At 41.4% G+C, this 21,733-nt stretch overlaps 1 protein-coding gene and 1 pseudogene across 11 annotated transcripts in view; one reads left to right on the top strand and one right to left on the bottom strand.

Moving 5' to 3' along the window:
- Nucleotides 1–3,040: 3,040 nt before the first annotated feature.
- On the bottom strand, nucleotides 3,041–3,612 carry LOC137761138 (large ribosomal subunit protein uL11-like; annotated as a pseudogene).
- A 9,036-nt stretch (nucleotides 3,613–12,648) lies between these two features.
- Nucleotides 12,649–21,733, top strand: part of SSX2IP (SSX family member 2 interacting protein) — a 39,348-nt gene continuing 30,263 nt past the window's right edge. For 10 of the 11 annotated variants that reach the window (XM_068540203.1, XM_068540208.1, XM_068540207.1 and 7 more), the window contains exon 1: nucleotides 12,649–12,743. The gene's annotated coding sequence lies outside the window, so the exon portion shown is untranslated. Of the gene's footprint in view, nucleotides 12,744–19,618; nucleotides 19,665–21,733 lie in introns of all 11 variants that reach the window. The other variant, XM_068540202.1, reaches the window with a different exon arrangement.

Raw genomic sequence — 21,733 nt, 5'->3', positions numbered from 1 at the left:
TTTTTCTGATGACAGACCAGTCTGGGGATAAGGATTTGAGTGATGAAATTTGACCTGGGAAGCACGGATATCTTGAGGTCACTGAGATCAACATCTAAGACAAGATGGGGTACCCTGGTGGCTGCTTCAGTGGAGGGAATAATTAATTCTAATTATTCTTAGAACTTGACTCAGGCAATTCTTAGGTGAGAACAGGAATTAAATCCATTGGAATTCAACTGATCCAACAATGCTGTTCATCCTTTTTCCTTAGTAACTTGTGTTGGTCTCCTTTCCAATCCTTACTGATTCTGTCCTGCCTTAGTTTCTCATCAGTTCTTCCCTGGATTATTACGATTGCCTCCTAACTGGTCTCTCTCATCCTCTCACCTCTCTCCAATCCGTCCTCCACGTTTCTGCTAGAGTGCTCTTTTTAAATCGTTCATTTAATCAGGCACCGTCTCTGCTCTAAAACCACTGATGGCTGTCCTAATGCTTCATGATCAAATCCAAACTCCTTAGCATGGGAAGGGCCCTCAAAGAGCCTGTCCTGCCCATCAGCCTCAAGGGCCCCGACTCCGCCACAAGCTCTTGCTGTTCCCTTTGTCTCAGGGCTCCATCTCTTTTTCACTTGATTATCTTGCACTCATTCTTTTAAGCTATAATACAAATCTTTGGAAGAATATACAAGAAATTGGTAGTCCTGATTGTTCTGAGAAGAAGACCAGGCCTGGCAAGGGGAGCATAAAGGGAAACTTTTCAGAGCATGCCCTTTTATAGATTTTGAATTTTATATTATATGGATGTATTGCCACATCTTTAAAAGTAATGAAAATTAAAAAAATTTTAAAGCATCAAATGGACCAAAAAAAGAGATACATTTCAGTGTTTCATCCTCCATGAAGTCTTCACTAACTTGATGCTTCCATCCACTGAGGCATCATCATGCCTTCCACATTACTCTATTACAGCATTTATCAGTCTACGTTGTAATTATCTGTGAACAAGTTAACAGTCTTAATGTCCTCATAGCCTGGAAGCACCTTGAGGGAAGGGACTTACTTTGCCTCATTCACCTTTGAATCTAGTACATGGCAGGTGCTCAGTAAAGGCTTGTTGAATTAATGAACGAAAAAAAATCTTCTGCACAGAAGGGAAACGAAAGATAGGTAAGCAATTCCTCTTCTTTTACAGATGAAGAAAATGAGGCCCAGAGAGGTGATTTATTAAGGATTGGTAGCAGAATAAAATGAGAATCCAAGCTTTCTAGAGTCCAAGTTTGGCATTAGAATAAGTTATAAAACTTTCACGTTGAGACAGCAGATGTGGTGTGGATTATACTTACTTATTTTGACCTGAGTTTCTGGATATTCAAGAAATTTCTGAATTCCAGAAAGCTGCCCAGTTAACCTCCAAAGGATACTTTCACATATCAGATCATGGGTCCTAAATTTGGGTTTGGAAAACATGTATTCTAAGGACCTCATAGACTAGGCTTATATTGCAGAGAAATCACAGGAAAATCTTGTGGCACATTTGTTTATCTTAAGAGCTGTGTTTTGTTTTATTGTTTTCCTGAAACACATGCAGTGCGGACATAGCTACATACAGTAGCTCTCTGTAGAGATGCTAGAATAGCACAGGGAAAAGTGCCTGTGTCAACTCAAAGTGATGTATTCAGTTCTCATTTGTTAGCATTTGCTGAATATCCAGGGCACACGGCAGTGACCAAGGGCATTTTATTTTACACAGCAGCCGTGTTTTTAATGTGTAAAGTGGTAGTGTTAACGATTACTTGAGCCAGATTTTAAGTACCCTGGGGAGGTCTTCTGTGGGCTTCAAGATCAGTGGTCTTCAAACTTTTTGCTCACATAACTCCCTGAAAGAATTCTGAAAAACTTGCATCCTTCCCGTATTTTTATGTTGCCACCTATAATTTTTCAACATAAGTTTGCAAAGAGTATCATTTCCAGAGTACTGAATGCAATTCATGATATTTTAAAATAAAGCTGTTAGCTCACTTTTTAAAAGTTACCCCAAGGAATCTAAATCCCACAGTACTGTTTTACCCAACATTGTTAATTTTAAATATACGTGACCTAGCTCTTCTTTAACAGCCAGAAAAGTTACATTGTTCCTTCTTCTTCTTGAACTCATATTTTCATTTCCATTTCATTTCCATATTTCCATTTCTCCCACAGAATGCTATCTTTTTTTTTTTTCTAATTTTTTTTTTTTTTTTTTTTTAATTTATGGCTGTGTTGGGTCCTCGCTTCTGTGCGAGGGCTCTCTCCAGCTGTGGCAAGCGGGGGCCACTCTTCATCGCGGTGCGCGGGCCCCCCACCATCGCAGCCTCTCCTGCTGCGGAGCACAGGCTCCAGACGCGCAGGCTCAGCAATTGTGGCTCACGGGCCCAGGCGCTCCGCGGCATGCGGGATCTTCCCAGACCAAGGCTCGAACCCGTGTGCCCTGTATTGGCAGGCAGACTCTCAACCACTGCGCCACCAGGGAAGCTCCAGAATGCTATCTTATTGCATATTTTCATGCCTGAAAAATTTGTGTTGATCATTACATCATTTTTTCAACTACATACTTACCTAATTTTACTTTCCGGTAACTCTAAGGTCCTAGGAGTTATGTCTCTGGATGGAGTTATTACTAAAATTATTAGTAGTACACTCTTGATCAAACAGTGGCTGTATTACAAATTGACAACCATTTTTAAACATAAAAATAAGATTTTATTGGAAATGCATCTGTTAACAAAATGGAGGGGACTTTTTCTTTTCCAGTGGATTTGTGGATGAATATTATAGAGTGAGATTGAGTTCCACCCCAATTCTATTCGTGCGTTTGACAAGTTTCTTATAAATGCTGAAGCATTTTGTTCACAAAATAAGTAGATGGGAATGTAAGGTTTTTGCTGTAGCCATGTTACTCAATTCCTTTAACTCCTTTCAATTATATGCCAAAAACCATGTGATGACCTCTCATTTAAACTATTTTTTCTTCCCATTGGTTGTCAAATGACCCTTTATTGAATTATGTTCCTTTGCAGTTCTTAACTAGCTGGGCATCCCACCGCACCACTGTTGTTGTCATTCATCTATGATGTCACGAGGATGACGGCAATCCACATCGGAGACCACAGACCTGGCAGTCCCCAGGATCTCTTTAATGGTCCCAGAGTATGCTCTAGCTAAAGACTGGTGTCTCATCTGCTGGGCAATGTTGACGATCTCATCAAAAGTGATGTTCCACTGTGCTTAATGTTTTTCTGCTTCTTTCTGTCTTTTGGTTGTTCCTTGAAGGCTTCAATGATCAGGACTGAGACACAAGGTACCACCTCAATCTGGGCCTGTGTGTTCTGAATGGTCAGTTTCACTGTAGTCCTCAGACCCTTCCAATCCCCAGTTGCCTTTGAAATGTTATCACCAACTGCTTTTGGAGACAGACCCAGGGGGCCAATCTTGGGGGCCAGGGCAGACGTGGCACAGACTTCCCCACTGGTGCACCTCAGGTATACAAATTTGATCCCCTTGGGCTCAAACTTAGGCAACATGGTGAGGTGGCTGGTGTCAGATAAACCCGGGTTTCAGAGGACCGAAGAAAATTGCACCTTGGCCTCCTTCAAGCCGAATCTGAATGAAAGCCATTTAAAAAATTTTTTAGTGCGCTAGCAGGTGACACTTTTGTTCTCCAGTCATCATAGTCATTCCCTTTCTCAACACTAACACAGGCTTCTCATTTTCCATGTTTTGTGCACCTGGGGTGAATGCACCATGCTACGATGTGGAATTTGTGAGAAGAATGACTTTCTTTTTTTAAGCGGAAAAATGGCGATTGTTAAAAAGGGATGGAAAAGAGGCTGCAAGCATGTTCTCAGGCAGATAAGTTTTAGGAAAGTGTAGAAATGAAAGTTGAGAATGTGGAATTGATCCCCTTAAAACTATCCATGCTGTGTAGCACTACAGAGTCTTCATGTACATGGTTACATGTGGTTATCCCGGTTTGAAGATTTCTGTTCACTAATCGGCAGGCATTTGAACAAAAATGATTGGAGAGCAAGAAAGATTAAGGCAGTCCTAAATAGACTGGGAATGACCTGGTGGTTAAGAGAAGAGCTCTGTAAACCCTAACTCTGCAATTTACTAGCTGGGTATTTTTGGGCAAAATAACCTCTGCCTTCTTAATTCCTAGTCTAGAAATAAAAGCAATAATGATACCTACCTCATAGGGTTGTTGTGAGGATTAAATGAATTAATATGTAAAGCACTTAGAACACTGGTGGACAAATAATTATCACTCAATAAATTATTAACATTAATACTAGGAAATGATTACATATGACTAAAAATGTTATATATGGCTAACTCCTAAATAAGTTAACATTCCGTATATACTTTGCTGTTAGCAAAGCTAACCCATTTAATTTGTAAATTAAATGAAAAATATAAGTACCCATAGCAAGTATGGGGCAGAGCCAAGATCCTTGCCCAGAGCTTGCATGCTTAATGATCAAGCTATGCTGCCTCTTGAAAAAAAAAAGAAAAAAGAAAAAAGCAACAAAAATAAATGGAACAGAAGGTGTATGAGTTGTAGTTATTCTTTCTAGGTCAAAGGGTAGCCTATGTTAGGCAAAATTTATAATATGCTTACTTTGGAGTGGCAAGAAAAATGTTTGATGTGTTCTTTCCTCATCTTCTGTAATCACAGAAAGTGCCATTACTTCCATTTAAGACATTCCCTCCCCCTACACATACACTAATTACTAAATATATCAACCACTTTTGGTGCTTAGAGGTTCAGGGGTTTTGCCTTGCTACTGTCTGGGGCTTCAGGCAGATCATGTTCAACAGTCCTATCTTTGTTAAATGAAAATTAGAGGTTTTTTTCAATATTATTTTATTTCTCCAGTATTTCTAATTGTCCCCACCCCTACCCCATTCTAAATTTGAGTTTTATGTTTGATAGCATATACTATAAGTTGTGAAAAACACAACAAAGAGCTTGAAAACCCTCATTTGAATAACATCGACTTTAGGAACAGCTGCTAAGATAAAATAAATCCAAGAGAGCTCAGCAACCAGAACGCAATTGCTTTTCTTTTTAAAGGGACAGGCAGATTCACACACAATTGTTAAGTCTTAAGCAGTTACTTTAAATCAATACCGTATTTTAATTGATATCTAAGTTTTTCAACTCTGAATTTTTATGTGGGTGTTTTACCCAGTATATAGAGGATTGTATTCCACTATATTTCAAGTTGAACAATTATTTGATGACATCATTGATAGAGGTTTACAAAGCAGGACATAAAATCCACCAGAAATCAAGCCTTCAGATTTCTTCTTCCCTGAGAATGCAGAAAGAGAAACTTTGCCTAGTGAAATAGAAATAATGAAATCAAATGGAAATTTATTACTAAGATAAAATTGAATTGCCAGTTGCAGAATAAAAGGATAAGAACTGTTTTGTTGATTGCAACACATCAGCCATCTCTATTGAGATTCATATTACAGAAAACTCTTCATTAAATAGTTACCCAAAAGTCTGGGTTTTAAATAAGGAAAGGTGAAACCCTTTTAAGAAAATCCAACATATTAAAATATAATCTTATAGAATGGACAAATAATGAGATTATTTGTTCTACGAAGGCATCATTCATCATGCAAATAGATTTATCGTAATTTTAAACATCTAGTTTCACTAGTACATTCAGATTATGACTTGATTTCTAAACGCATTATTTACACATGACTTTTGCTGGAATATACCTATAACATAAAGCAAGTACTAGCCAGAAAACATAGTGCTGTGGTCTGAAATTTTCAAAAGAGCAAATCATTTTGTGCAAAGTCATATTTATCAATGTGTCTTAATTTTTCTGGCCTAGTTAAATTAGTAAAGAAAGAAAATATAATTTAGAAAAATGTTAATATCTAAGATACATATTTATAATTCAAAGCATAGACACAGTCCCGCATTTTCCCTGCTTCTCATTTAATTATTCCATTCAGTCCTCTGTAAATAACTCCTATACTTCATTTTTCCCCGACTTTTTTGCTCACTTGACTGTTTCCACATGTGGCACTTGAATATATTTGTGCCAATAAAATGAAATATCATACCATCAGGTCACTTCATGAAAATTCTTTTTTCAATGTATTATCAGGATGCTTTTGGCTGCAATTGTCAAACAACCTAACTAGAAGTCACTTAGACCATGAAGCATTTATTGTTTACTAAACAGAATGCCCAGAGGAGGAAAGGTGGGTTTGGGAGTTCAGTGATGTCAACATGGACCCAGGTGGCCCAGCCAGTATTTCAGCCCAGGCAGTCAGACTCAAGTGTCAATGGATTATTCTGTGTTTCTGGGAAACTCTGAGTTCCCGTTGTGAGCAGGGGCTTAAAACCTCTCAATCTCTCACACAGTAATCATTCAATAAATATTCATTAAACTGTTAGGGAAATTTTCAAATAAGAGCAGGGAAACTAAGACTACGTGAAATAAAAGGGTGCTTTGGTGCAGAATTATATCACAACTCTTCAAGTTAATGCTGGATCTTTGTGCTCTGTGGTTTTTACATAGATTTCAGTATAACTAAAAAATATTTTGAGTCATTTATAGTCCCCCTACTTCCTTGGAGGGTCTTTTGCTGTCCGCTCAATGCTTGGGGTTTAAATTTGCAAGCTTAGAAGAGTAGACTGAGCCAAAATGTTCCGTATGAGAAAGGTTTAGAGGCCACTGTAGTCCTCAAGGTAAGCTTTGTGCAGTGTTTCTGTGTGTGTGCGTGTGTGCATGTGTGTATGTTTTGCATGAACGTTCATTGCATTTCCTAAAGGAGGTATGCTTCTCCTTTGGAAATACAGGGTTTGAGAACTACTCTGGTTGGTACCTGATCACTTTTCTATGATAGCACCTTATTAACTGTTGGAGTGACTTATGCATAATCAAGTTTTATATGAAATATTTTTAAATTAATAAATCAATTTTGGGACAAATGGAGAGTTGGAAACCAAAGAGTTAGCTTGGTAAAAGTCATCAGGTTCAGAAAAAACAAAAACAAAAACCCCCAAAACAACCAACCAAACAAACAAAAAACACTTTCTAAAGAAATCGTAGAGCAAAACATTCAGCAGACCAGACAAAATCTAAAGCACTAAGAGCGAACCACCTAGAAGATGATCAAGCATTTTGGCCGCTGTTCTGTGTGTTTGTTTATGGTGGTGGGGCATGGGAGGTGGGGTAGGGCAGGGCAGCAGGGCGGGTAATGAGGAAGGATAGTTTTCTTTTCTGAGACTCTTCACCTGGGTGGAGGTGGGAGGAAGGGGGAACCACAGTGGTCTGCTTTTTCTGCAGACTCAGCCAACACGTTATAAATGGCACAGGACTGTTGTTTCAAGCTGAACCACTACTGGACCAAATCCAAAGGGACTGGCCAGAAATGAAATCATCTTTGGAAATGCAGCATGATGCAGAGATTCACTCAGATAGCTAGAGGAGCCAAGCCCAGCTAAGTGTAAGGCCACCTTTTAGACCCAGAAGCAGACCTAGTGGTCTGGTCTCTGCTTACTGCTAGGCTTGCAGAGTCAAGATTGCCCCAAGGCCCTACTCCAGTTCCCTCTCCTCCACTGAGTACTCCCTGACCACTCCAGCCCTCAGCGAGGACTCTAAAGTCTCATGGCCCTTGGAGTTTGTCCTATACCATTTTGTAGTTAATTACAAACAGGCTTAAATTGATCTTGTGAATAAAATGAGGCTACGGATATGAAAGTTCCTAGTACAGAATCCAGCAAGACTTTGTTTCTCCACCCTGCCACCCCTGGAAAGACAATCCTGGCCAGAACACAGAATTAATGAAAGTGAGGCCATTAAGAAGAGGTGACCCAGCCCCTCTTCTCATCTGTTAGAGCATAGAGGCCCTGAAAAGCAATGGTCTTCACTAGATCCAGAAATTGTTGCTGCTATTGAAATAATCCAGATGGTATGAATTACAGCAGAAAGCCTTTATAAGGTGGCCCATTATTATCCAGATTTGAATATACATGGTATTAGAAGCAGGGTGACCTGAATGTTTGCTGGGGTATTTGAAACACTGGTTTTTGAGGAACACATATGAGTAAATAGGGGGTGGATTATGAACTTACTACATGTATTAAAATCAGAGCCTATTTATTTCAGCAAAATTAAAATATTTAAAAATTATAATAGTACATACTTATAAAAATTCATATGTCACTGAAGTTAATAAAATGTAAAGCAATCTTACTATTAACAGTATGGTTAGCAACCCTCCAGGGAAGGCATGAAGGGGCTGAGACTACAGAGGCAAACATGACCAACAAGGTCCCTGCCTTCATGGGGCTTACATTCTAGTGGGAGGAGACAGGCCATAAGCAAGCAAACAAGTAGACAAATAAACCAGACGTGGGAAGGTTGCTTTACATATGGAAGTGGGATCTGAATGACGAAAAAGAAACAGAGTCTTGAAACCTTCTTGGAAGAGCCTTGCAGCAGAGTGAATGGCAGGTTCAAAGGACCAGAGGAGAAAAAAGGGGGCCACCACGGCTGGCACTTTGCATAACCAAAGTAAGAGTTCTAAGAGGGGTATAGGGGCCAGATCATGCATGCATGACTGGGTAGGAAGTTCAATTTCATGCTAAATACAATGAGAGGCCATGAAAGATTCTTAATTGAAGATGGGGGGGGGAGGGCAGCAGAGAGGATCTGATCTTCATTTTTGAAAAAAAGTAGGGGCAAGAATGGAAGCCTGCAGACAGGTTGGAAGAGATTCATTCACACATACACACAAACATGTAGAGTTTAAAATACATGTATACTTTTCCTTCAACTTGTTATTAGTGTGTATTTTTAGAATTCCTCTTTGAAATTATGTTCACAGTCATTTTACTGTCTTAGAAAATCAAACACATCTTGTTTTTTGACCTTTCCCTATCCACCCAAATGCAGTAACTTAGTTGGAAAACACAGGTTTTGGCATTTTAACATGACTCCAGAATGTGTTCATCAGATTTGGCTCTGAATAACTTTTGGATCATTCCAAAAATCAGATTTTTTATCAAAGAGAGAATTCTTTTCAAAAATTCAGTGTCTCCTAATGTGATACTTTTGAGCAGCATCATTGGAACATGTATATAGCCTGCCAAAGTGATTTATTTGAAATGAAAAACATCCATTTGAAGTTATATTCATTTATTCACAAATAATTATTGAGCACCAATCACTAAGTACCAGGCACTGTTTTAGGCACTGGGCATACATCAGTGAACAATCAGACAAAATCTCTGTCCCTGCTGGGCTTACATTCTAGTAAAGGGAAATGGACTAAACAAATAACAAATGAAAAAAAGTAAATGCTGTACTATGGTTGAAGATTACATAAGAGCAAGGTAAGAGATATTTAGGAAGCTGGAGGGGGTTCCAGTTTTAAATAATGTTGTTAGGTTGGGCCTCACAAGAGGGTGACTTTGGTTAGATTTGAAAGGGGAGAGATAAGTAATATAGACTTTAAGGGGAAGAACATTCAAACAGAGGGAATAGTGCAAAGGTCCTGAGGCAGGAAAGTGCCTGGCAAGAACGAAGAGCAGTGGCTAATGGAGAGAGTTGTAGGACATGAGGTCAGATAGGTAAGGAGATGGAGGGCAGGTCATAAGAAACTTGTAGCCACGGAAAGGAATTTGGCTTTAACACTGGCTGAGGGGGACCAAAACAGAAAGTCGTTATGATATGAATTATATTTTTAAAGAATTACTCTGACCACTGTGATATAGACTACAGAGGAGCAAGGATGGAAGTTTTGATGTGTTTTGGAAAACAGCAACACTTAATAGTCACATCCCCTTAATTTTGGTAGAAGGGGGGGAAAGTAGGCACAGTTAAGCATTAAAAAACATTCTAGATTGTGTCTTTCCCCTTTATTTCCTTTACCATAGCAAAGTTCTATTAAGCCCAATTCTTTTACCTCTGGGCCAAAAAGCATCCTTAGACTATTTTCAGGCTGTAGCCAAATTCTTTATCTTGTCCTGTACATTAGTCAGGATCTTCTTGGCTGCAAGTAACCAAATACCTGACCCCAAATGGCTTAGGTGATAGGCCACTTGCTATCTCATATGTGAGCAGTCTGGAGGTATGCAGAGCCAGGGTAGGTTAACTTAGCCACTTAGTGACTTCTAGGTTCTGGGTTACCTTGCCTGTATTTTTCTTGCTCATTGTTGGGGGATGTGTCACCACAGCTCCAAACATGTCTTGCTTACTGGAGGATGGCAAAGGCAAGAAGTAAGGAAAAGACTTCTTAGGGGCTCTCAGGGATAAAACCCTTCCCCTGAAGTCCCCTTCCCCCTACTTCCCATCATGTATTCACCAGAATTAGGTCACATGCTTAGCTCCTAAACCAGTCATTGATAAAGGGGGACAAAGTATCAAGACCCATCTGGACCAGTGGCTCTCAAAGTATTAATTGGAGAAAGGGGCGGGGGGGCACGGGGATTTTAGGAGGTGATCCCCAAGACCCTTTCAGGGAGTTTGCAAGGTCAAAACTATTGTTATAATACTAAAATGTTATTTGCCTTTTTTTCTCCCATTCTGAGTGTACAGCGGAGTTTTCCAAAGGCTACCTGAAATAGTGCAATAGATTAAATGCAGCAGATTTGAAGATCCAGTTGCCTTCCATTAAGCCAGACACTAAAGATATTTGCAAATTTTTAAAGTACTATGATTCTTTTTACTATGTTAGGGAGAAATATAGTTATTTTCCATAAAAATTTGCTATTTATGATAAGATGTAATTATTATTATTCTAAAATAAATATTTTTAAATTTCTCAGTTTTAATTTCTAGTATAGTAAATATCAATAGGTATAACCCACATAAACAAAAGCTCTTTGGGGCCCTCAAAAATTTTTAGGAGTAGAGCAAAAGATTCTAAAGCACCGGTTTAATCAGACAGCTCTGATTCATCCTTGCGGCTGGGGGCGGAGCCGAACTTCCCGGAGCTCACCTCTGCCTGACCCAAGCCTTCTTAAAATCCTGCACCGTAAGTGGTTAGGTCACAACAGGGAGTGCCAGGCGCTGCGTATCGAATCAACCGCTCTCAAAGCTTCTAGCTAATCCGAGAGTGAGCTCTCGCTTTTTGACTGTGAGGAGGTTAAAACGGTCAAAATGAACCTGGAAGTGTTACTTCAAACTGTCACACTAAGTTGCTTCTTAAGATGGGAAGGGGTGTGGGATTTTGGGGGGTGGACAGTTGAAATTTCAAAACCCCTCTCGGGAGCAGGGGTAACCCCCTTTACTCCCATCAGTTGTCTGGGTTAGCGATTAACGTAATTATTGGTAATAACTGGCTTTCCTCCCTACCAGCCTGCGCTAATAGTGTCCTTACAATGAGGGCCCTAACTGGCGATTCGGCTGTCATTCACCTATGCTTAACAGCATCAATCCAGGCCTCCTGATCGCTTAGGCCAAAGGCAAACAGGAGGATTACCTTGGTTTCTGAAGTTGCCGCCATGGCATGTTCATTTTCTCGCCTTGATCTTTCATTCAGGAATGGGGATATGTGTGTGTAAATTGGAAGGGGGCACTCCTCTCTCCCTTGCTCTTCAGCGTTAATATTTCTTGTCCTTCTCTCATACTATTTTGGTTTCAAAGTGCTCTCAGGAGCCTCCTTAAAATACCAAACCTGTTTTTCCTTTCTTGAGTGAATTTCTTGGCTTCACTTAAAAAAAAATCTATCCAAGTACATCTTGTGTTTATAACTAAACTCATATGCCTGCGATTTCTCCATCTGATCTCTTTCCTTTCTCTGGCCTCTCATCTTCCCTGGAGAATTTTAGGCTGCCGTGGAACAGGGGAGGAGCCTGCATGACCCCGGCTACGGGTGTAGCAGGCATACGTTTTCTTTGCGCATATTTTGATCAGTGAGTGTGGGACTTTTTTGCATAAACGTCTAGTTCACAAGTGCCTTTTCTTAGTCTTTCCGCTGTCTTCCGCCTAGGTCCATTTCTTGCCCTAATTTTACATGAACTTTCTCCTTGGCATTCTCGACTCCCGGCGCTTGAATCTCTCTTCCCCTAGGCCTGACCTAATTCTGGGTGCCGGCTGTTGTTTGGTTTATTTCCCCACTTTTGCAAGCGCACGTGGCTTTTCTGGGCGCTTCACCTTTGCTCCTAGGGCGGGTGTTGGGGTTCACCGGGGCTCGGAACACGTGCTTTAAAGCAGCCACGACCCCCCTCCCCCCGCCCCCAGCCCCACGAAGCTTTGGGCCCCGAGCTCCGCGGTCGTGAGGAGGGGGTAGGGAGCAGGGCCCGGCAGGGTGAATCACAGGGCGTAACAGGTGCCGCAGCCGCAGCTGCGCCAGCATCCCGCTCAGGCTCTAGGGATAAGGTTTTCTTTTTCTCCGGGTTTTTTTGGAGGTAGGGAGGAGACTCAGGGGCCCCCACCGGACCAATGCAGGCCGCTGTTGTTCATCGCCTAGCAACTGGCGGAGCCAATGGGAGGAGGCTGGCCTGCGGCGCCAGTGGCGCGGGGGCGGGGTGGGAACCTTGCAAACCTGCAGAGCCCGGGAGCCTGCAGCGAGGCGAGAGGCGGAGCCCGGCCGGAGGCGGGGAAGGCGGGAGCTGGAGGTGGAGGCGGGGCCGCCGGCCCGGCCGCTGCGTGCCGCCGCGCCTGTGCGGGCCCTCGGGGCTGCGCGAGCAGGTTTAGGACGCTGAGCGGTGCGTCTCTGCCGCACCCGGGGGCCGTGACGGTGAGAGCCTTGGCCCGCGCCGGGGATTGTGACGCGCTTGCCCGGGGAGGGGCGACGGCGCCGGCGGGGCCTGGGGCCTGGGGCCTGGGGCAGGTGGGCGGGGGGCGGGCGGGGGGAGGGCGCGGAGGTGAGCACCGGCACCTGGCGCGGCGCCCCGCTTCTTTGCGGGAGGCTCGGCGCGGCCGTTGGGGTAGGCGAGCGGTGACCCCCGGCCGCGCCTGGAGGAGGAGGTGGGAGGTAGGTGCCAGCTCGGGGACCGCTCCCGCTGGCGGTCGCAGCGCTAAGCCCCAAATCCTATCGGGGATGGAGAGAGGGTGGCGCCTGGCGTGGGATGACGAGCGACGCGGGGACGTGGGGGAGGAGGGGATGGCCAGTTTGGGGCTGAGGTGTCCGTTTAGCAGAGGCTGTGGGACTCGCGGGCTTGGAGGATTGTTAGCTCGAGCCGCAGGGGACAGCCGTTAGAAGTAGTTGCTGGTGGTCCGTGGCCACTGCAGAGGAAGAGAACCCCGCCAGCGGTCTAGTTAAAAGACGAGCTGAAGAATTTACATCATCTACAGGCAGGCATGTGTGAGAATATTTTGGTGTAGAATTTTGTGGTAAAGTACAGTAAACTGAATTGTGAGCTCCCTGCTCTTTCGAGCCTATGCTGATCGCCCAGTTATGCAAGTCACTTGGGCCCAGGAAATGGAATCTGCTAAATAATTTGTTCTCAGCACGTATAATGTGGGGATCTTTAAGTTATTACCCTATTTCAAGGTCCGTAGTTGTGATTGCCAAGTTACCATTACTTGCAACGGGGATAATAGTTTTTGTTGAATCTGAGACTATTGACATATCCCTTTTCTGGACCCCATAATGGGGCGGCGATTAGAAGAGGCACTCCTCCCAAGGGTGGTTCGGAGGTGTAAGAGGGACTGCCTGGAATTCGAAATTGCTGGGCTCCCCTAACAGTTCAGATTAGAGTCTAGATCTAGAGTTGGCTGTGATTGATGGGTGCCTTGGAATCAATCCTTCATGGCTCAGGAGGGATTGGTTTACTGTTTAAGTAGGAGAAAATTCTGGTAGCCTTGATCCTGAACTGAAAAGGTAGGTATGACTTGACACATTTAGGAGACTGACCAAAATTTGGAAAAATTAGAGATCTGGACAGAGAAAAAATAATGCCTTTAAAGTTTAGGTCAAGCTATGTCGAAATTTAGAAGTTTGAGGTAGATTTACGAATTTGGATTCAGTCAGCAAAACTTAATCCATCAAATCTCCTGTCCTAGAGCTATCATAACCTACAGGTCTAGGGAGCTTAGGTTATTCATTCAAATTAAACAAGAGCTAGTAACTAGTTTGACGCTCTCTTCTGCCTGCTGTCAGTGAAAGTTTCTCAAACAAAATGGTTCTGTGAAGAGAGGATGAGGGACTGATAGTTAAAATGAAGGCTCTTTTGGTGACTTGCTGGACCTCTTCAGCCAAGTCATTTTATATCCTTCCTTCCCCCATCTGTACAATGAAGATAATAAAGGCCCAGGATTAAGTAACATGGGTGAAGCAGCTTGAAGATAACTGTGAAGACTTAGTTATTCTGGGATGAAATGTGAAGATCTCCTCCCAACACATTGCGCCTTGTGACAGGACTTGTTAAAGCACATTGCGTTCCAAACGTGCTGAGGCAGTGTATGAGAAAAAGAAGATGTTAACAGTTAAGATGATTTGCCTAAGGCCTCAAGGCTGACACATTATATTCTTGGGCTGTCTGGAAACCTGACATAGCTTCTCTTTGACCAAGCTAGCTGTGACTCAGGTTTTTTAAAAGTATATATTTGAGTGCCTTCAATTTGGTATGCACCTAGAGATAAAAAGATGCTGACCCCGAATTGTGTCATTTTAATTCATTTCACACACTTAAATTGGAGCACTTCCAAAGCCTTTCAAGTGATGTTTTTTCATATCTTTTACCAATAGTTGTAAACATGCCTTATGGGTTCGACTGGGTCATAAAGAGGTTTTGGTAGTCCTTGGGTCTCTTTTGTGTGTTTGGTGATGGTGCTCATGATTAGCTGGTGATGAAGGTACAAGTTATCCTGAATTCACGAGTTGTGGGGATGAGACAGAATAGAAAAGTGCACCATTCATTATCAGTAGTGGAAAGCCACCTAAAATCTTTACTTTTGATAATGGATCAGTATTATATAGTTCCTGCAGATTTACTGAATTATGCTTCAATGATTTACTCTTTTAACAAACATTTATTAAACACTTACTGAGCCTCTACTTGCCAGATCTGAGAATGAAAAAGATCAGTGTTGCCTTGTGGAGTTTGTTTTTACGAAATTTACAGTATAGTAAGGGAGAGAGCGAAAATGAAAATTGCAAATATGAGAAGGCTTTAAAAAAGAATTTCAGGACTTCCCTGGTGGCGCAGTGGTTAAGAATCCGCATGCCAATGCAGGGGACACGGGTTTGAGCCCTGGTCCGGGAGGATCCCACATGCCACGGAGCAACTAAGCCCATGCGCCACAACTACTGAGCCCGTGTGCCACAGCTACTGAAGCCCATGTGCCTAGAGCCCGTGCTCCGCAACAAGAGAGGCCATCGCAATAAGAAGCCCGCGCACCGCGACGAAGAGTAGCCGCTGCTCACTGCAACTAGAGAAAACCCACGCGCAGCAATGAAGACCCGACACAGCCAAAACAAATAAATAAATTTAGTTTTTAAAAAAGTAATGATTAAAAAAAAGAATTTCAGTTGTCTTGATGGAGGAGGAGACGTTCACCCGGTGAACACATATGTTGCAATGGACCATTGAAGAAGTATAGGTGGTTTGGTAGTTGGAACCAGGGAGAGTGGGTTAGGGTTAAGGTTGGAGAACAGGGCTATGACCTTTGACTAGTAGGTGATAGGAATCTTTAAAAGGTTTTATCCAGGGGAATTATATTTGATTTTTACTTCAGAAGGGTATTTCCACCAAAATCAGTAAATTGCGTGGTCCATAGACAATCCAAGTAATATCTGAGGCAGAACAGTCCTACACAGCGATTAAAGACTTTAAAAATATATTATGGAAGCCCCCAGAAACTTCAGAAAAGTAAAAATGATTATTCATACAACCAACCTTTACTGAGAATCTTTCTTTTTTTAATTGTGGTATAATTGACATGTAACGGTGTATTAGTTTCAGGTGTACAACACAATTTGATATTTGTGTATACTGAGAAATGGTTACTACAGTAAGTCTAGTATCTTCTACTTTTAAGATTGAGGGTATAGAGATACAAAGACAAATAAGATACACTCCCATTTTCAAGTAACTTGCAGTTCAGTAGGAGAAATGACACAGTTGTAATGCAGTGCTGAATCTGAGTGTCATAAGAGGCATAAAAATGTCAGGTCTTAGCAATGTAGGATTCTGAGATGAGAGAAGACACAAATTCTTTCAAATTGAAAATAAGTTCTTGAATAGATATTAAACTTTGGCTGGTTAAACAGTCAGTACAGTCTTAACTATAACATTTACAGTTCTCATCTATTAACCCTCACTTCACACATTGTCCACCCTCCCTCTTACTCTTTTGTGTGAAATTTTGGGCTTGACTACCATACTGCTAGCTATGAGACCTCAGCAAGTACCGTATCTTCTCTGTGCCTTAGTTGTCTCATTTGTAAATTAGGAATAGTAATACCTACTTCATAGGTTTGCAAGGATTAAATAAGAAAACATGTTAATATCCAGAACGGTGCGTGGAAAAACACTTTATATCTTTTGAGCGCTTAATATTTCTATTTGACATAAAAATGCTGTAATTGAATAAGAACTAATTTAAAGACAGGATTTTCTTTTTTTTTTTTTTAAGAGTCACTCATGGATCTATCCCTGAGTGTCAGGTAAAGCCTCTACATTCAGAGAAGCTAAATATATTCTGTTAAATTCAGCTTCTCGAACAAGTGACCTTTGTTTATTATCTCCTTTTCTTATTTGCTGATCACGTTTCTGAAATCCGATTTCCATTTTTACCCCTCAGCTTTGTCATAAAGTCACTAATTACCAAATCCAATGTAATATTCTATTTAGCTCTTGCCCTTTTTATGGCATTTGTTGCTGTTCATCACTTCCTCCTCTTTAAAACTATTTTCCTTGGCTTTCCTCAAACTCCCCCCACCCCTGGATTTTTATCTCCTACATCTAGGTCACCTGCACTCACCTGTTACATGTTGATGTTCTTTAGGGTTCTTTCTGCTGCCCCTTTTTTTCTGTATAGATTCAGCTATCACATGTATGCTGATGACTCCTAAATCTGCCCTGATGTCTTGATCTCCAGGCCCTAGAGTTTATCTCCATTTGAATGTCTCATAAGGGCATATATAAGCCCAGTGAGTTCTACATGGAAGTTTATATCTCCACTCACTTAACCAAACCCACTGGTAGCCTTAGTCCTCTGTTCTCTTTACCTGTGTGACACTGTTATCTGTCTAGTACCAAAGACAGATTTTTACATGAGAGAGTAAATGCCTCCCTTTTGTATATTTGTCACCATGTTTGTCAGGCCAACTTCTGAAGTATTTCATATCTGTCCTTCATTGTCCTCATTGTCACTGGCTAAGTTAGCCAGCCAACCCCTGACCATTAATTGCTCTGTGCCATAATATTTTTGTGCCAGACCTGCTGAAAATGGGACCTATTTTGGAAACATAATGTGGGAGATTTCTAGAATAATATTGTTCTAAAAGAATTGAGTTTAATAAGTGGCTAGTAGATATTTGTAACCCGCCATTGCATATACACTCAGCCCTCCATATCCACGGATTCAACCAATCGTGGATTGAATTCAGTCAATTGAATTGAACCCAGATTGGTTGAATCCTTGGCTGTGAAACCTGTGGATAAGGAGGGCTGACTGTATTCATTGTACTGTACTGTCATTTTATATAAGGGACTTGAGCCTCCTCAGATTTTGGTATTCACGGGGGCTCCTGGAACCAATCCGTTTTGGAAACTGAGGGATGACTGTACTTTTTACCTGAGAGTTAGTATTGTTTAGGTTATAAAGTAGTTTAGGTTATAAAGGACACAGTCTTGAGTTTGTCAGTCTTTTGCCAGTTGATTTTAATCTGGTTGTTTGTGCTTCCTGTCTAAAAGATGGCACCTTCAGCATGATTCTTTCTACAGGTGCCCTCGGAGAAATAGTGGGCTTGGTTCCAGACCACCACAGTTTTATGAATATTGCAATGAAGTGAGTCACATGAATTTTTTGGTTTCCCAGTGCATATATAAGTTATGTTTACACTATATTATAGTCTGTTAAGTATGCAGTAGCATTATGGCTAAAAAACAATGTATATACCTTAATTAAAAAATAGTTTATTGGCTTCCCTGGTGGTGCAGCAGTTGAGAATCCGCCTGCCAGTGCAGGGGACACGGGTTCGAGCCCTGGTCTGGGAAGATCCCACGTGCCGCGGAGCAACTGGGCCCGTGAGCCACAACGACTGAGCCTGCGCTCCTGGAGCCTGTGCTCCGCAACAAGAGGGGCTGCGATAGTGAGAGGCCCGCGCACCGCGATGAGGAGTGGCCCCCGCTCGCCGCAACTAGAGAAAGCCCTCGCACAGAAACGAAGACCCAACACAGCCAAAAATAAATATAAATTAATTAAAAAAAAAAGTTTATTGCTAAAAAATGCTAACTATTATCTGAGTCTTCGGCGAATCCTTAACTTTTTGCAGTAGTAACATCAAGGATCACTGACTGCAGTTCACCATAACAAATACAATAATAATGAAAAAGTTTGACATATTGTAGGAATTACCAGAATGTGGACAGAGACATGAAGTGAGCAAACACTGTTGTGAAAAATGGTGCAGATAGACTTTTTTGTTGCAGAGTTGCCACAAACCTTCAATTTGTAAACACAATATCTGCAAAGCACAGTAAAGCAAAGTACAGTAAAATGTGGTATGCTTGTATTCTGTATCCAAGTTTTAGAAATCTCCTCCTATGTAGGATCTAGCGTGTAAAACCAAGAAGACATTTTAGAAATCATCAGTAAATACAGTCTGTCATCAGCTGTGTTATTTTATAATGAGGAGATGGGCTCAGAGAATTTATATCATTTGCTCCAGGCACTTTTAAAAATTTTTATTTATTTATTTACTTATTTATTTATTTCTGGCTGCGTTGGGTCTTCATTGCTGCACGTGGGCTTTCTGTAGTTTCTCTAGTTGCGGCAAGCGGGGGCTACTCTTTATTGTGGTGAGCGGGCTTCTAATTGTGGTGGCTTCTCTTGTTGCGGAGCTCAAGCTCTAGGCACGTGGGCTTCAGTAGTTGTGGCATGTGGGCTCAGTAGTTGTGGCTCGCAGGGTCAGTAGTTGTGACTTGGGGGCTCTAGAGCACAGGCTCAGCAGTTGTGGCACGCGGGCTTAGTTGCTCTGCGGCACGTGGGATCTTCCTGGACCAGGGATCAACCCGTGTCCCCTGCATTGGCAGGCGGATTCTTAACCACTGTGCCACCAGGGAAGTCCCTCCAGGCACGTTTTGAGTATCAAGAGGAAGCCAGGGCTTGTTAGGCTTTGGAATCAAATACAGACATACCTCTTTTTATTATGCTTCACTTTATTCTGTTTTTTATAAATAGAAGGTTTTGGGCAACCCTGTGTTGTGAGATGATGGTTAACATTTTTTAGCAGTGAAGTATTTTTTAAGTAAGGCATGTACATTGTTTTTTCAGACATAATGTTATTGTACATGTAATAAACTACAGTGTAATGTAAACATAACTTTTATATGCAGTGGGAAACCAAAAAATTTGTGTGACTTGCTCTATTGCGGTGATCTGGAACCAAATCACAGTATCTCCAAGATATGGCTGTAACTAATCTTTATTCTTACCTTGCAGGTAAAACAGCTGGGTTTTCCTTTCTATCTTCCAGGTTTGCAACTGGGTAAGGTATCTAACCTCCCTGAGCTTCATATTTTTCCATCAATAAAGTAGTGTTATATCTACTCCTTCCTAGGGCTGTTGTAAGGGTGAGTGACGTGGCTGGTGAATACATCTGGCAGGTAGTAAAGGCTCAGAGCAGCAGTTCTTCTCTCCTACCAGCTTCACATAATTAGCTAGAACAGAAGTTCTTAATTCCCTGTCCTTGATCCTTGGCAAATCTGTGGATGGCTTCACAGATCCTCTGAAACTGTGGCCAAAACTGCCTGTTTTTGTACTTTTAAGTGGGTGGCTCAGAGGCTTTGAATTCTGTGACCCAAAACAGCTTAACCTCTGGGTTGGCTGTAGTCAGGCCTAGAACCCCAGGGCTCTTGATGCCTCACAGCCAGACTGGGTAGAATTTAGAATTGCTTGAAATATTTAAGGAACTGTGTGTGTGTGTGTGTGTGTGTGTGTGTGTGTGTGTGTGTGTGTGTGTGTGTGTGTGTGATTTCTTGGTCCCACCCCAAGTTTCTGAATCTGTAGGTCTGAAATGGGACTTGAAAATTTGCATTTTTAACAAGTTCTCAGGTGCTATTGTTGAGGCCTATAACCAGTGATTGAATTTGGGCTAAATCATTGAAAAAACTGTTACAGATACATGATTATATTATCACAGAACAGATTCATGAATTATGTTTAGTTTCTTTGTTATTTCCATTGCCTTTAGTAAATGTCATTACCTTTTACCTAATTTGGAGAATTAAATACCAATAAATGACAGTTGTTTTTTAAATTTTATTTGGACGTCTTAGCTGACTGTCAACTTTACAAAGTTAGATTAATGTCCTTTTTTGTTTTTTTTTCTTAATCCTCTTTTAAGAATGATTGCTGCTGTTCCTACCTCTGCCCTGGAAGAATTTGAAGTTGGTATACTGTCTCTAAATTATCATGCTCTTGATTCATACATCTAATTGCCTTCCTGCTTCTCTAAGCTGGCATCACTCAAGACTCATTTGAAAGCCTTTCTAAGTCACAGCATGGCTAAAGTGTTGATTCTTGTCTGTCATAATATTACAGTAGAATACCTCACACCAATACATCATTGAACTTAGTTAACATTCATTCAGCAAACTTTATTGGGTTCCATACTGACAGTGGGTCAGTTATGATACCTCACACCAAAGCAGGGTACAAACAATATGCTGACAGGCTTGCTGACCAGGAACGCAGCTTAGGTGGTGGGAGAGAAGTTTCATTACAGTTAGATCTGTACTACAGAGTTAATGCAAAGTGTTCTGGAAGCACAAAGAGAAGGGATGGCAGTTTGGGGAAAGCCTGGCAATTTGGGCTGTATATATTGACTAGATTTTTCAAAAAATTTTTTGAATTTCTGTAACATTTAATATTTTGTCTGCTTTAATACAGTTCACATTCCAGTTACTCAATTGGAATAATACTATTGGATTATACTTTAGTCTCAAGGCGAGGTGGTAGAGAAGCAAGAACCTGTGTGTGTGTTGGGTTTGAAAAAGCAGCTTACGTATTGTGTATTCCTTCCTCTCCTACAGTAAAGATAGTAGGGTGTGTAGTTAAATGTGCTGGACTCTTATGGTTTGATTCTTGACTTTGTCATATTCTAGCTATGTGACCTTGGGCAAGAAAGCTCTCTGGACCTCAGTTTCGTCATCTGTAGTGCGGGGAAATGATTATTTGAGTTATTGTGATATTGAATCAGTTAATACATGTAAAATGCTTTAAATTTTCTTGTTTCAAGTAAATCTTTTATGCTTAATAATTCTTAAAATTAGGTAGACTCTCACTTGATAAACGTGGTTGTGAAGACAGTGTGTGTACATTCTGCTATAAAAATGTGAAGAAAATTTTAATATAAATAGCTGTATTCAATTCTCATATTAGGTCCCATGAGAAACGTAAAAATCGTAGTTAATAGAACTGAAGATTCTGTAAAGATCATGTAGCTCGACCTCCTGATTTTACAGATGTGGAAACTGAAAACCAGAGAAATCAGGGCCTGCTCAAGGTTGCTCAGCGTATGATGGAAGTGGCTGTGGGAACCGTGGTCCCTGGCTC

Source organism: Eschrichtius robustus, chromosome 3, assembly GCF_028021215.1.
Source record: "Eschrichtius robustus isolate mEscRob2 chromosome 3, mEscRob2.pri, whole genome shotgun sequence".
NCBI classification, from domain to species: Eukaryota; Metazoa; Chordata; class Mammalia; order Artiodactyla; family Eschrichtiidae; genus Eschrichtius; species Eschrichtius robustus.
The sequence above is the reverse complement of the archived record's forward strand: the minus strand, read 5'-3'. Positions and strand labels throughout refer to the sequence as shown.